We start from the raw sequence: 16,349 nt of genomic DNA on the forward strand, positions 1-16,349 counted from the left end.
GGAATGCAGTGCAACGGCCGTATCGATAATGTTTGAGTCCAACGTCACAAGTTTCACTAAACCATTTTACCATCTGATTGGCGGTTACACACACACATATATATATATATATATATATATATATATATATATATATATATATATATATATATATATATATATATATTTTTTTTTTTTTTTTTTTTGACAAGAGGGAAAATGATGACCTTACCTGAGGAAGTGTTTGGTGGAGGGTGAGGCAGGTGTTCGGTGTAGGTGATGCAAGTGTTGGTGGAGGGTGAGGGGGTGAGGGAGGTGTTGGGTGGAGGTGAAGTTGGGGGAGGCAGGTGTTGGCTAGAGGTTGAGGCAGGTGTTGGTGGAGTTTGAGGCAGGTGTTGGGTGGAGGGTGAGGTGTTGGGTGGAGGGGAGGCAGGTGTTGGGAGGAGGCAGGTGTTGGGTGAGTTTGAGGCAGGTGTTGGTGGAGGGTGAGGCGGGGTGAGGGAGGTGCGGGGTGGAGGGTGAGGCAGGTGTTGGGTGGAGGTGAGGCAGGTGTTGGGTGGAGGAGGTAGGTGTTGTGGGGCAGGTGTTGGCTAGAGGTAAGGCAGGTGTTGGGGTGGGTGAGGCAGGTGTTCGGTGGCAGGCGAGGCAAGTGTTGGGTGGAGGGTGAGGCGGGGTGGAGGGGTGAGGCAGGTGTTCTGAGGTGAGGGTGTTGGGAGGTGGTGAGGTGTTGGCTAGAGGGTGAGGCAGGTGTTGGGTGGTGGGTGAGGTAGGTGTGGTGTTGGGGTGAGGCAGGTGTTGGCTAGAGGGTGAGGCAGGTGTTGGGTGGAGGGTGAGGCAGGTTTGGGTGGAGGTGAGGCAGGTGTTGGGGGTGGTGGGTGAGGTCTGTGTTGGGTGAGGCAGGTGTTGGCTAGAGGGTGAGGCAGGTGTTGGGTGGAGGTGTGTTGGGTGGGAGGTGAGGCAGTTGGGTGGAGGTGAGGCAGGTGTGGAGGGGTGAGGTGGGTGGGAGGGGTGGGGATGGTAGGTGAGGCAGGTGTTGGCTGAGGGTGAGGCAGGTGTTGGGTGGTGGGTGAGGCAAGGTGGCAAGTGTTGGGGTGAGGGAGGTGGTGGGTGGAGGGTGAGGCAGGTGTCTGGTGTAGGTGGAGGTGTTGGCTAGAGGGAGGCAGGTGTTGGCTAGAGGCAGGTGGGTGAGGTAGGTGTCTGGTGTTGGGTGAGGCAGGTGTTGGCTAGAGGTGAGGCAGGTGTTGGGTGGAGGTGAGGTAGGTGTCTGGTGTAGGGGTGAGGCAGGTGTTGCAGAGTTGAGGCAGGTGTTGGGTGGAGTTTGAGTGGTGTTGGTGAGGTGAGGTGAGGGTGAGGCAGGTGTTGGCTAGAGGTTGAGGCAGGTGTTGGGTGGAGTGAACAGGTTGGGTGAGGAGGTGTTGGGTGAGGGTGAGGCAGGTGTTGGGTGATAGAGGTGTTGGGAGGGTGAGGTGGTGGAGTTTGAGGCAGGTGTTGGGTGGAGGTGGGGAGGGTGAGTAAGGTTGGGTGGAGGGTGAGGAAGGGGGTGGGAGGTAGGTGTAGGTGAGGCAGGTGTTGGCTAGAGGGTGGAGGCAGGTGTTGGGTGGTGGGTGAGGCAGTGTCTGTGGCAGGCGAGGAAAGTTGGGTAGAGGTGGGGCAGGTGGGTGGAGGGTGAGGTAGGTGTCTGGGGTGAGGCAGGTGTTGGCTAGAGGGTGTGGCAGGTGTTGGCTAGAGGTGAGGCAGGTGTTGGGTGGTGGGTGAGGTAGGTGTTGGGGAGGCAGGTGTTGGCTAGAGGTGAGGCAGGTGTTGGGTGGAGGGTGAGGGGTGTTGGGTGGAGGGTGAGGTGGGGTGTTTTGGGTGGAGGTGGAGGTAGGTGTTCGGTGTTGGGTGAGGCAGGTGTTGGCTAGAGGGTGAGGGCAGGTGTTGGGGTGGGTGGGTGAGGTGTCTGGTGTTGGGTGAGGCAGGTATTGGCTAGAGGGTGAGGCAGGTGTTGGGTGGAGGGTGAGGCAGGTGTTGGGTGGAGGGTGGAGGCAGGTGTTGGGTGGAGAGTGGAGGCAGGTGTTGGGTGGAGGGGAGGCAGGTGTTGGGTGGAGGGTGGGCAGGTGTTGTGGAGGTGGGGCAGTGTTCTGTAGGGGTGGAGGGCAGTGTTGGCTAGGAGGAGGCAGGTGTTGGGTGGTGGGTGAGGCAAGTGTTCGGTGGCAGGCGAGGCAAGTGTTGGGTGGAGGGTGAGGCAGGTGGTGGGTGGAGGGTGAGGTAGGTGTTCGGTGTAGGGTGAGGCAGGTGTTGGCTAGAGGGGTGAGGGCAGGTGTTGGCTAGAGGGTGAGGCAGGTGGTGGGAGGGGTGAGGCAGGTGTTGGCTAGGGGAGGGAGGTGTTGGGTGGAGGGGTGAGGCAGGTGTTGGGTGGAGGGTGAGGTAGGTGTTCGTGTTGGGTGAGGCAGGTGTTGGCTAGAGGGGTGAGGCAGGTGGAGGGAGGTAGGTGGGTGAGGCAGGTGTTGGCTAGAGGGTGAGGCAGGTGTTGGCTAGAGGGTGAGGCAGGTGTTGGCTAGAGGGTGAGGCAGGTGTTGGGTGGTGGGTGAGGTAGGTGTTCGGTGTTGGGTGAGGCAGGTGTTGGCTAGGAGGGTGAGGCAGGTGTTGGGTGGAGGGTGAGGCATTGGGTGGAGGGTGAGGTAGGTGTTCGTGTTGGGTGAGGCAGGTGTTGGCTAGAGGGTGAGGCAGGTGTTGGTTGGAGGGTGAGGCAGGTGTTGGGTGGTGGGTGAGGTAGGTGTTCGGTGTTGGGTGAGGCAGGTGTTGGCTAGAGGTGAGGCAGGTGTTGGGTGGAGGTGAGGCAGGTGTTTGGAGGAGGGGTGAGGCAGGTGTTGGGTGGAGGGTGAGGCAGGTGTTGGGTGGAGGGGTGAGGCAGGTGTTGGGTGTAGGTGAGGCAAGTGTTCGGTGGCGAGTAAGGCAAGTGTTGGGTGGAGGTGAGGCAGGTGTTGGGTGTAGGTGAGGCAAGTGTTCGGTGGCCGGTGAGGGCAAGTGTTGGGTGGAGGTGAGGCAGGTGGTGGGTGGAGGGTGAGGTAGGTGTTCGTAGGGTGAGGCAGGTGTTGGCTAGAGGGGTGAGGCAGGTGGTGGCTAGAGGGTGAGGCAGATGTTGGCTGGGAGGCAGGTGTTTGGTGGAGGGTAAGGCAGGTGTTCGGTGGAGGGTGAGGCAGGTGTTAGTGTACGGTGAGGCAAGTGTTCGGTGGCGGTGAGGCAAGTGTGGGGTGGAGGTGAGGCAGGTGTTGGGTGGAGGAGGCAAGTGTTCTGTGCAGGGTGAGGCAAGGCTAGAGGCTGAGGCAGTTGTTGGATGGAGGGTGAGGTAGGTGTTCGGTGTAGGGTGAGGCAGGTGTTGGCTAGAGGCGTGAGGCAGATGTTGGCTGGAGGGGTGAGGCAGGTTTTGGTGGAGGGTGAGGCAGGTGTTCGGTGGAGGGTGAGGCAGGTGTTCGGTGGAGGGTGAGGCAAATGTTGGGTGGAGGGTGAGGGGGGTGTTTGGTAGAGGGTGAGGCAGGTGTTCGGTGGAGGGTGAGGCAAGTGTGGGTGGAGGGTGAGGCAAGTGTTGGGTGGAGGGTGAGGCAGGTGCTGGCTGGAGGGAAGGAAACTGAACCGAGGGATAGTTTAAAAGGCCAGGTGTGCTTCTTCCCTGGGTCCATTAACATCACTTCCCTTCACGGTTGTATCGAATACCTGCATGAGATTACTTACGATAGTTTAGTGTCTCGTGAAAGGTCGGGCTTGTGAGATTTTTTTTCCCTGGTTGGGAGTTGGGTAGGGAGGTGGGGTGTAGGGTATGTTGAGTGCCGTGGGTGTGGGGAGGTAGGGTGTATGGTGCGTTGGGTGTCGTGAGGTGGGGTACTGGGGTGGGGTACTGGGGTGGGGAGGTAGGTGAAGGGGTGAATTGGGTGTTGTGGCGGGAAGGAAGTGGTAAGGGGTGTTTCAAGGACCGTGTGGAGGGGAGGTGGGCCTTGTGGGTAAGTTTGGAGGTCATGTGATGAAAAGGAGGGCGAGAGGGGGGGGGTGTGTGATGGAGGGGAGAGAGTCTGGTGACAATTGGGGTCTCACACGTTTACCCCTGAGGAACACGTGCAGGGGACACTGACTTGCACACCATACCAGGTTGGTCAGGCGACATGGCCCTGGTGACACGCGGCCAGCATGGTGACGACCCTTGTGTGCCACGTGAGTGTTCCCGAGGACACCAGAGTGTCGGTGAAACTTACTGTATCACAGTCACTTATATTTTTCTGCAAGGTAAATTAATGAACTTTATGATAGTCAAATTCTCTCAAGTTATATATATATATATATATATATATATATATATATATATATATATATATATATATATATATATATATATATATATATATATATATATATATATATATATATATATATATATATAATTTATTTATATTTATTCGTTCAATTAAACAAATAGATAAATATACTGCATATGGCGTAAGGGTCTCCCTTATAATTATTTCCCACAACAGTTTCTCTAAGACGCCTCTTCAGCAGCTTTTTGGTGCTGGGTGAAGCTGTGGCGTTTAGGTTATTGTGTCCCGCCTCCAGTCGACTCATCTTTGTGTCGGAGTATAATGGAGGTATTTGTCCCTCTGTTACTGGGTCTGGAGAGGTCACGACCGGCCTCTGTCTCACCCAGGCAGCAGGGAACTTCGTGTTTTCTTTTTCCTTGTGGTTATCAGCATACACGTGGATCACGCACACCTACTGTACAGTGATTTACTTGCATATATATATATATATATATATATATATATATATATATATATATATATATATATATATATATATATATATATATATATATATATATATATATATATATATATATATAGAGTCCACAATGTAAACGTGTTTGCGTGTTTGTGACCCTGAATTTATTGAAAAGAACTGCAACACATTCAGTCCATTGCACAAAAACTTGGGTACCCTTCATTGTTTGTTTATCGTTGCTTTAAAAGGGTTAAAAAAATCCTTTTATTCTACTCAAACTAGGCAAGTTCCTACATCTAAGAATATTTTGGCTCTACCTTATCGCAATGAGTTTGTCCCGTTAGTTCCGTCCCTCAAATTATTAAACATTATTACTAATATGTTAATTAAGAATAGCCAAACCTTGAATGTAAATGGAAGTGTTTAATGTATTCCTTGAAGCAATTGTAATGGAAATTATGTAGGTCAGACTGGGAAAGCATTGCAACTCAGAATTAAACAGCACAAGTACAATATTAGAACGGCATCTGAGAGCAGTGTACTTTTCGTTTATATAAGGGACAATAATCAGCCCATAGATTGGGAAACAGTTTAGAAGTGTATAAATTATCATGCGTCATAGAAAAACTTCTGGTAGAAGCAAGTTTGATTAGAGAAATGGACTCTATAAACCTTAGTGATCGTCAGTGGCCCAAGGTTAAAAATGCTTTGAAAACAGTTTAGGTATATGTAGGATAGATGATTTGTGGGTCTCATATTTTTGACCTGACTTGACATGACTAGTTACGGCGCCCTTTCTTATAAGCTCCTCTTAAGTTTGCGGTGGTGGTGGTGTGTGGATTTGTGGATGTCATGTTTTTGACCTGACCTCATGTTTTGTAAGGTCACCCTGTGTACATACAGGTAAGCCTCTCTCAGTCCTTGTAATTCAGTTGCCTCTGAAGATGTCTTGAATAAAGACGAAAGTTAAGGTGCTCCATTGTTTCCCCTTTTCCTGTGTGATTTTATCAAGATATATATACATATATAAATAATACCTCACTAGTCGGGAATCGAACCCTGATCCTCTGCGTGTGAACAGGGATCGCTACCACCGCACCACAAGAACAACAAAGGCAGTTATAGGCTTTGTTTTATTTCACACAAAGCCTATTCATTCGTCTTTTTTAAGAAACGTGAACCTGACTTCCATTATACACTCGATCATATCGCCCCTCACTCTACGTCTCTCGAGGTAGTGCAAATTCATATGCTGTAATCTGTCTTTTATTCAAGGTTCATAATGCCCGGTGTGTATTCTGACCTTGCTCGTGTGTGTTCTGACCTTGTCAGGTCAACGCAGAAAACTTGAAATTAAAGGAAGTGATTGAGAGGATGAAGGAGGAAGACACGATACACGGAAAGCCCGTGTCTGACAAAGACAAAAGCTAAGTGTAAAAACTCTTTTAGTTCTTTGATAGACGAATTGAACATTAGCATAGTCAGGAACAGGGCTGACAAGGAAGGTAAAACAGAAACTTAATTGTTGGTGATTCCCAGGTATGGTATATGGAGAGAGCTTTCTGTGCTAAAAATAATAATGGGATGAGAGTGTGTTTACCAGGAGCTGGGGTGGGGGATAAACTTGACAGGATGGACAATATCTTGTCTGGTAATGGTTTTAAATTAGACAAATTTAGATTTAGGCGTGAAATAGGTAAACACTGGTTTGGAAACAGAGTAGTGGATGAATGGAACAAGTTACCACATATCATCATTAACTCGAATACGCTGAATTGCTTCAAACATAGGTTGGATGCTTATATGAGCAATAGGGGTTGGGTGTAAACGGGACTGCCCAGTATGGGCCAATAGGCCCGCTTCAGTTTCCTCCATTCTTATGTTCTTATGTTCTTATCTGCCTCAGTGCAGGAGGCAATGATATTGGTCGGTGTAGGAGTGAGGAGCTCCTTGATAAGTTCAAGACAGCTATTGAATGTACTAGGATGAAGGGAGGGATCCCTATCATATGTATTAAGAACATAAGAAAATAACGAGTCTGCAATAGGGCGGTTGGCCTGTGCATGGCAGCTCCTGTCGAGAGTTACTACCACTCTCTATCATCCATGAATCTATCCAGTCTCCTTTTGAAACTTTCCAGCGTTCCAGCACTTACTACATAGTTGCTAAGCTTGTTCCACTCGTCCACCAACCTATTTGTGAACCAGTTCCTTCCTATCTCCCTCCTAAACCTAAACTTATCCAACTTACATCCGTTGCTTCGAGTCCTATCCTGCTCGGATATTATAAGAACTTTATCTATATCCCCTTTATTGATTCCTTTCACCCACTTAAATATTTCTATCATATCTCCCCGCACTCTTCGTCTTTCTAGGGAATGCAAGTTTAGTTTCTTTAACCTATCGTGATATGGAAGGTTTCTAAGTCCCGGAATCATTTTCGTCATTCTTCGCTGCACCGACTCTAGTGAATATTGTCTAATGGTAGACCCTGCTGCATTATTGCATCACAAAAATTGCGACGAAGTCCCAGGCTGCTGATCTGACTTTCTGCCTCATTTACACAATTGCAGGGTTTCAATTGTTTCTCTTACCATTGACAACACAACATACATATTTTGTTTCTCACTATTGATCTTTTTTTACATTTTTGTATTTATTTATGGTTCTTTATTATTATTATTATTGTTATTATTGTAGTGTTGTTATTGTTATTATTTTATTTTCATTTTTATTTTTTTATTAAAAATTTTATTGTGCAAACAATGGTTGGGCATTCATTGATGACTGGCAACGATTTTATGGCAACGACTACCTGTACTGTCGCGACGGAGTACACTTGTCTCGTGAGGGGGTAAAGACGTTGTCTGCATCCCTGGAGTGTGAAATTGTCACTCCGAAGGGGGGGTTTCGCCAGTAGAGAGGGGTCGGGGAAAATGGGAGTCAAAAAACAAGCAGGTCCTGGGAAGTAGTGAAACAGAAGTAGATAACAAACATCAAAGTAATAAATGTAAAACAGATAGAAACGGAAGAAATATATTGAGTGTTTATTATACTAATAGTAGAAGCCTGTGTAACAAAATGGACCAGCTCAGGGCCATTGTTAGTAAAGAGAACATAGATATAATTGCAATAACGGAAACATGGATAAATTCAAACAGCAAGCATTTTTTAGCAGAATTTCATATTCCAGGATATAACCTATTTAAATTTGACAGAGTAGGAAGGAGAGGTGGCGGTGTAGCAGTGTATATCAGGGTGTCATTAAAAAGCTGCAATAAATCAAACATTAAAACAAATAGCGACAATGAAAGTATTTGGGTAGAGATTGGTGAGGGCAGTGAATCTGTAGTCATTGGTGTTATATATAGACCACCTAATTTGAGTAGGAACGATGGTAAATTGCTATGGGAGGAAATAAAGAAGGCATCTGATAGAAACAATGTATGTATTCTAGGCGATTTCAACTTTTCAGGCATAGATTGGAAAAATCAACTTAGCGATAATGAATCTGAAGATTTTCTAGAAGTAGTACAAGAAAGTTTTTTATATCAATTCATAAACTCGCCCACTAGAGGAAATAATATCCTCGATTTAGTTCTCAGTAATAATGAAAATCTAGTAAAAGATGTTGGGATTGGAGACGAACTAGGAAACAGTGATCATAAAGCCATATATTTTAACATAATATGGGATGGCAGGAAGAAGGAAAATTCGTCCTTGATCCTGGATTTTAGGAAGGCTAATTACGGTAGCTTAAGGAGAGACCTAAGGGATGACCCTATGGTCAAAAGATTAATCCCCCCCACACCTCCGGAAACTGTCAACTTAGGACGGGATAACCCCGAATTTAATTTAGCAGCTACTTATGAACAATTTATTGCGACAATCTATAATGCCCAAAATAAACACATCCCTAAAAGAAAATTCAGATCGATACGGAACCAACCAAAATGGATGAATAATAGACTCTTAGATCTTCTAGGGAAAAAGAAAGGAGTATATAGAAAAGTTAAGAAAGGCGAAAATCACTTACTTGGTTACTATCAGAACCTAACAAGACAGGTAAAAACAGAAATTAGGAAAGCAAAGAGAAATTATGAAATCAAGGTAGCAAACGAATCGAAAAATAACCCCAAAGCTTTTTTATCAACTGTATAAATCAAAGGTTAGAGATACAATAGGTCCCTTAAAACTACGACAGGAGAAATGACTGATGATGAGTTAGAAATGTGTAGTACGTTAAATAGTCATTTTCGCTCCGTATTCACAAATGAAAACCTAGCACAGTTTCCAGAAGTTCATAAGGTATATAACGACAGTATAGAAAATATGTTGATGAATATCAATATTACTAGTAATGATGTGCTTAAAGTAATTAACAAACTGAAGCCTCATAAATCGCCTGGTCCAGACGAGGTATATGCTAGAATATTAAAAGAATGTAGAGATGAGTTGAGTAATCCATTAGCAATTTTATTTAATAAGTCATTAGAATCGGGTCTAGTGCCAGAAGCTTGGAAACTTGCAAATGTAGTTCCGATTTTCAAAAAGGGTGATAAATCAATCGCATCAAATTACCGTCCCATTAGTCTCACGTCAATCATAGGCAAGTTGCTAGAGTCAATTATTGCTACAAAAATCAAAAGCCACCTTGAAACATTCAACTTAATTCATTCTTCTCAGCACTGGTTCACCCAGGGACGTTCTTGTCTCACAAATTTGCTTAGCTTTTTCTCAGAAGTATTTGAAGCGGTAGATAATGATAAGTCATATGATATAATTTATTTAGATTTCAGTAAAGCATTCGATAGAGTCCCTCATGAGAGATTGATAAGGAAGGTAGAAGCACATGGAATAGGTGGATCAGTATTAAAATGGATTAGGTCATGGTTAACTGGTAGGAAACAAAGAGTCAGCATAAATGGATTAAAGTCAGACTGGGGTGCGGTCAAAAGCGGAGTTCCCCAGGGATCTGTATTAGGCCCTCTGCTGTTTGTTATATTCATTAATGATCTTGATTTAGGCATAACTAGTAGGATTAGTAAATTTGCAGATGATACCAAAATGGGGAGAGTGATAAATTCAGACAGTGACTTTGAACACCTTCAAAGAGATCTAGATACCTTACATGAGTGGTCAGTAGACTGGCAAATGAATTTTAATACTGATAAATGCAAGGTACTATAGATAGGGAAGACGAATACAAACGTTAAGTATAAACTAGGTAACACGGAAATAGAAAACTCAGTTTGTGAAAAAGATCTAGGTGTATTTGTTAGCAACGACTTGAAACCTAGAAAACAATGTATTAGCGTTCGCAACAAGGCAAACAGGATTCTTGGGTTCATATCTAGGTCTGTGAGTAACAGAACTGCTGACGTTATCTTGAAACTTTACCTAGCATTAGTGAGGCCACACATGGATTATGCGGTTCAGTTCTGGTGTCCTTATTATAGAATGGACATAGATTCTTTGGAGAGAGTACAAAGAAGAATGACAAAAATGATCCATAATATTAGAAACCTTCCATATGAAGAAAGACTGAAAAGCTTAGGCTTACATTCATTAGAGAGGCGTAGAGTTAGGGGAGATATGATAGAGGTGTACAAGTGGGTAAGTGGGATTAACAAGGGTAAAATGGAAGATGTTCTGAAGCTCAGTAATAACAAAATAACTAGAACAAATGGCTTTAAATTAGATAAATTCCGATTCAGAAAGGATATAGGCAAGCACTGGTTTGGTAATAGAGGTGTGGATATGTAGAATAGGCTACCGAGTGCTATAGTAGGATCGGGGACGCTAGGGAGCTTCAAGACGAAGTTGGATAGGCACATGGAAGTGCTGGGATGGGTGTGAAAGGGATCTGCCCTGTATGGGCCAGTCGGCCTCCTGCAGTATCCCACTTTCTTATGTTCTTATGTTCTTATTTTCACCCCCCAGGCCCCGGTGTGGGTCAGTGACCTTGTGCCCGTATTTTTTTTATTTTATTTTTTTACGGGAATTAGCCCACCCGGGCACAAGTCGAACGACCCACAACTGGGCCTAGGAGGCGAAAAAATAAGAATAGAAAGAAATTACAAATAGAAAAGAAAAAGGTTATATTAATCTACACCATGTAATAGCCCCTGTCTAGTAGGCAGAAGTATTATATAAATGGGTTAATTACATTTGATTTATATATACTCTATCACCCCTGTAACTTTCCACTAGCTATGAGGGAGCATAAATAAAACACAGACAAGCTTCTCAAGTGATTGTTACAAGTGGTGACAACCGAGGAAGGTCGTTACATATATGACAGTTTTACAAGTAACTGTTATATCACACTAACAGTCATCTCACCATATACACAGTTGGTAAAGGTAGAGATATTATGTTCTCCCCATTACTGTGGCATACTGGTCAAGAAGAAGAATTGTTATCTACGTTATGGCAGCAGATCTCCAAAGAAAACGTTATACTACTGTTACATTTTCTGTTAAGTCTGTTACAACAAAGAAAAAATAAATTAAGGTTGCAGCAAGTGGTTACGAATAACGACAAACCGGTCTAGATACACATTCCATAACAAGTCATCAGTGTTTTGTGAAAAGAGGCGTTATACTTTGAGTGACCTTTATATTTTGGCATCCACAGAGGTGTACAAAATTTTGTTTCCAATAACTGATTCTGAGTTATTGATGACTTTCTATCTTATGGAAAGTTAGCAACACCCCTGTCTGGCAACAAGGCGTGGCGGTGAAGAATTCTCGTGGTCAGCATTCAGCATCCTGTGCCTGCTTACAGTGTTGCCACATACTTATAAATTTCAAGGTTTAGCAACAAGTGGACTTTCACCATTGTTTAAGAAGATTGTTTTGGCTGTCGTGAATGAAGATTGTACACTCTCCCTGTGTCTCCAGCGAGTCCTATATATACAAGGCTTCCGAAGGTTTGGCACACAGAAGGAGCAGCATCTTGTCAGTGTGCACGTATCCTGTGACTTCGAGACCAGCAGTCAGCAATTTTGGTGGATAGTGGACTCCCCGGCGTGAAGTGGACTTGCCCGTCGCCATCTTGGAGCATCTTTCAGTTGCTACGCAACGAGACTAGCGACAGAAAGCGCGGCGGCGAATGAAGCAAACAACTCACCCCCCCCCCACACCTGAGATCAGCTGTGTTGCTACTGGGAGGAATGGCACTGACTGGAGACATTCGTTTTCTATGAAGCAGACCAACAACTCAGTAAATAGGTATTTAGGCATTCACTAAATATATACACACATTTTCATATTCGTGACATAACTTCACACTGATAGGACACCGTGTAGGTTATATCAGTATTATAAGTGTCTTACTTATTCACTAAATACTGACGTATATAATTTCCAGTATTTATTTTTCACCTGTTCTGCTATTGATACTTTAATTATTTTAACTATAATTTTTATCAATTTCCTTTAAATGGATAGACAAGGTTGTTATTTCTTTGGTTTGTATCTAAATAATTTTTCAAACATTAGACAGAAAATGTGGACATTTTCTTTTGATCCCAGGGAGGATAATAATGTTCATAATTTTCAAACTACATATTTTAATGATGTCACAGACACATCTTCTCAAAAATAAAAATATGAAAGTTCTACAATAAATTATCACAGACTGTAAATTTTCAGCCATACCATGTAGAACCCTTCACAACTCTGTACCATTGCTCTCCGCAAATATGAATGTTTCGTCGGAAGAGTCTTATGCACCACACACTCATTCATCCAGCGTGATTATAGTAGCAAAAGTAGTACATTGCTAAGAAGGTGCGATCTTAAACACGAAGTAGGCGAAGATTATTTCTGCCATGTTATTACAGGATTTGCTTACCCAAGCTAACGAATTCCACTTTTGTGTTGATATTGGTAGTAATGTTTGTGTTTTAAGTCAGAATCATCCAATTTTGCCATTGTACATGAGATTCTAGCCCGCAAGACACTTAAGTCTAGGACACCAGTAGCTGCTGAGCCTACGGCTCCAGAGCCCCCAGATTAGTGTCTACACATATGTTTGTAACATGGTTAGGATTATGTATAGGATGTTTATCTGCGAGTTTAGCTTAGTCCTGGTGGAGCTTCGATGGTGTGACCGAGCGATGTAATAGCCCCTGTCTAGTAGGCAGAAGTATTATATAAATGGGTTAATTACATTTGATTTATATACTTTATCATCCCCTGTAACTTTCCACTAGCTATGAGGTAGCATGTTCAGAGCACGTGATAAGATGTGCCCACGGGAAGCCGCGTCATATTCTGCTGAGCTAAATCACTATGTAGCCGGCTCCCTGGCCACCTCATTCGGGCAGTAGTTTGATATCCGTGACCAGAGGAAGACGTCATTGAGAGCCATCGTGGATGGTTCCATCTTCTGTCGAGGGAGGACGACGTACATATTTCCGTTCTCCTTCAATGGGTTCCTACTCATGTGCATTGATACTCAATCCCTCACACCAAACGGGCGTATTTAGCAGGTCTATTTAACATAGCCTCCGTCCTTCTCTTAACACTCATAGCTACAGTGATAAGTTACGGTGATCTATACTTGGAACTTTATCCTAGAGAGTTCCTGAATAAATGGATAACAGACAATTGGGTTTCCCTACTAAAACCCTATATAATATAAATGTTCCGGCTTCATTAACCCAGACGTAATCAGCAGTTAACAGGCCTAGAACAACCACGAAGATGCCGGAAAACCAGCTTTTTGAATTGAGACAAATTGTATGAGTATGGACTCACAGAAGAAGGCAGAACATTCCACAGTTTGGCTGTGTGAAGAAAGAAGGATGCACTATAACGGGTTATTCTAGTGTGACCGACATTCACAGAGAAACGGTGGGCACAGCAGGCAAGACGTATGTTACGAGCCCACGGCCTTGCTGGCGGTACACATGATGCCAAATACACCGAACATTGCCCGTTAAAGTACCTTTAAAGAGAGAGAATGAAGCAACATTGCGGCGAAGAGAAAGGGAAGAAAGATTGTCAACTAAAGGAGGAGAGTTAATAAGACGAAATGCCTTTGATTCCACACTATCCAACAGTTGGACAAAAGAAGAGCCACCCCAAATATGAGAGCAGTACTCCAAGTTAGGACGAATGAATCCCTTATATACTTGAAGCAACTGCTCAGGAGTGAAGTACAAGCTACAGTATCTGTACAGCATTCCTAACTTTCGGGAGGCAGCTTTAGCGATGTTGAGGATGTGTCGTTTCCATGACATATTAGAAGAAATGGTGAGACCTAGCATATCTAATTTAGAACTTGGCAGAATGATTGCGTCTTGAAGTGTGATTGGTGGGAGATCATCTAATTTAGAAAGTGTAATTGGTAAATACTGTGTTTTATTACTATTGAATTTAACCAAGTTTTTATCGCCACATTCCGAGATGTTGCACAGATCCGCATTGATAGATGTAATGATATCAGCTCTAGAAACAGATCTAGTTTGAGAGTTAGGAGGAAGGGGAAAATGTGAAGAAGAGTGAAGAGTAGAATCATCAGCGTAAGAATGGATAGAATTAGTTGTAGAGTGAAGTAGATCATTGATAAAAAGAAGGAAGAGAGTAGGTGATATAACAGAACCCTGTGGAACACCACTATTGGTAGAGAAAGAGCGAGAGATCGATCCCTCGACAACGACTGCCAAGGATCGGTTCTCAAGGAAGCTAAATAAATTAAAGAAGACAAAATCCCCAGGGCCGGATGAAATTTTCCCTCGAGTTTTGAAAGAGTGTAAGGAACAGATTAGCGGACCCCTCGTAGATTTATTTACAAAATCATTAGATACGGGAGTTGTGCCAGACTTGTGGAAACAGGCAAATGTAGTACCCATATTCAAAAAGGGAGACAGAGCATCAGCGTCAAATTACCTGCCGATTAGTTTGACGTCAGTAGTAGGGAAATTTCTTTAATCAATTACAGCAAATAGCGTCCGATCGCATTTAGAGAAGAAAAAAATATTCTACGACTCTCAACATGGGTCTACAAAGGGAAAATCTTGTCTAATAAATCTGCTGACGTTTTTTAGGAAAGTTTTCGAGGTAGTAGATAATGACGAAAATTACGATGTTACTTACTTAGACTTTACCAAAGTGTTTGACAGAGTACCGCATCAGAGGCTTCTGAGAAAAGTTAAGGCTCATGGTATCGAGGGGAAAGTTATAAATTGGATAAAATCATGGCTCACCGATAGAACACAGAGGGTCAGCGTAGATGGTGTTAAATCTGAGTGGCGCTGTGTAACCAGTGGGGTTCCCCAGGGGTCAATACTTGGCCCACTCTTGTTCACAATCTACATAAACGATCTAGATACTAGGATCAGCAGTGACATAAGCAAATTTGCAGATGATACCAAAATAGGGCGGCAGATTAATTCAGGGCAGGATGCAAATGCACTACAGGGGGATTTAAATAAACTCCAAGAGTGGTCAGAAAAATGGCAAATGAAATTCAACACCAGCAAGTGCAGCGTACTTAATATTGGAAGAACAAACACTGTCAACAGCCTCAACAACATATACCTAGAGAAGTCGACTTGTGAAAGAGACTTAGGGGTACTTGTAAGCCCAGACGTACGGGCGTTAATGTTCGAAATAAGGCAAACAGAATATTAGGTTATATATTTAGAAGTGTAAGCAATAAGAGTGCAGAGGTCATATTGCAACTATATCTTGAGCTAGTCAGGCCGCACCTCGGTTATGCTGTTCAGTTCTGGTGCCCTTTTTATAGAATGGATATCAATTCATTGGAGTCGGTGCAGCGAAGAATGACAAAAATGATTCCGGGACTTAGAAACCTTCCGTATCAAGATAGGTTAAAGAAACTAAACTTGCATTCCCCAGAAAGACGAAGAGTGCCGGGAGATATGATAGAAGTATTTAAGTGGGTGAAAGGAATCAATAAAGGCGATATAGATAAAGTTCTTATAATATTCGAGCAGGATAGGACTCGAAGCAACGGATTTAAGTTGGATAAGATTACGTTTAGGAGGGAGATAGGAAGGAACTGGTTCACAAATAGGGTGGTGGACGAGTGGAACAAGCTTAGCAACTTTGTAGTAAGTGCTGAAACGCTGGAGAGTTTTAAAAGGAGGCTAGATAGATTCATGGATAATTGAGAGTGGTAGTAACTCTTGACAGGAGCTGCCATGCACAGGCCAACCGGCCTATTGTAGACTCCTTATTTTTTTATGTTCTTATGTAAGCTAGAGATTAGAAAACAAAGTGGGGGGAGGGCATAAGAGGGAAGTTTAGAAAGCACAGAGATTGGCTTTGTCAGGGGGAGAGTTGGCTATAGAGTTATCAGGTCGGAAGAGAGGAGGAAAAGAAGGAGTGCAGAAGTTATTACAGATGTTTTTGGTTAAGGTCCAAAGGATTTACTAGAGGAAGAATTAGTCAGGACAGCGGTCTATCTTTTTATAAAATTCCGTTTGGCCCTACGAAGAATAGCCTTACAACGATTACTAGAAGTAATGAAAGAGGAGTGGGTAATAGGAGAAGGATATAGTTTCATAGCTTGATATGCCCTATCTCTCTCCCTGCATGCAAGAGAGCAGGGGCGATCAAACCATGATTGTAAAGTGAAAGTTTTGGT

Source organism: Homarus americanus, unplaced genomic scaffold, assembly GCF_018991925.1.
Source record: "Homarus americanus isolate GMGI-L3 unplaced genomic scaffold, GMGI_Hamer_2.0 scaffold32929, whole genome shotgun sequence".
Lineage (NCBI taxonomy): Eukaryota > Metazoa > Arthropoda > Malacostraca > Decapoda > Nephropidae > Homarus > Homarus americanus.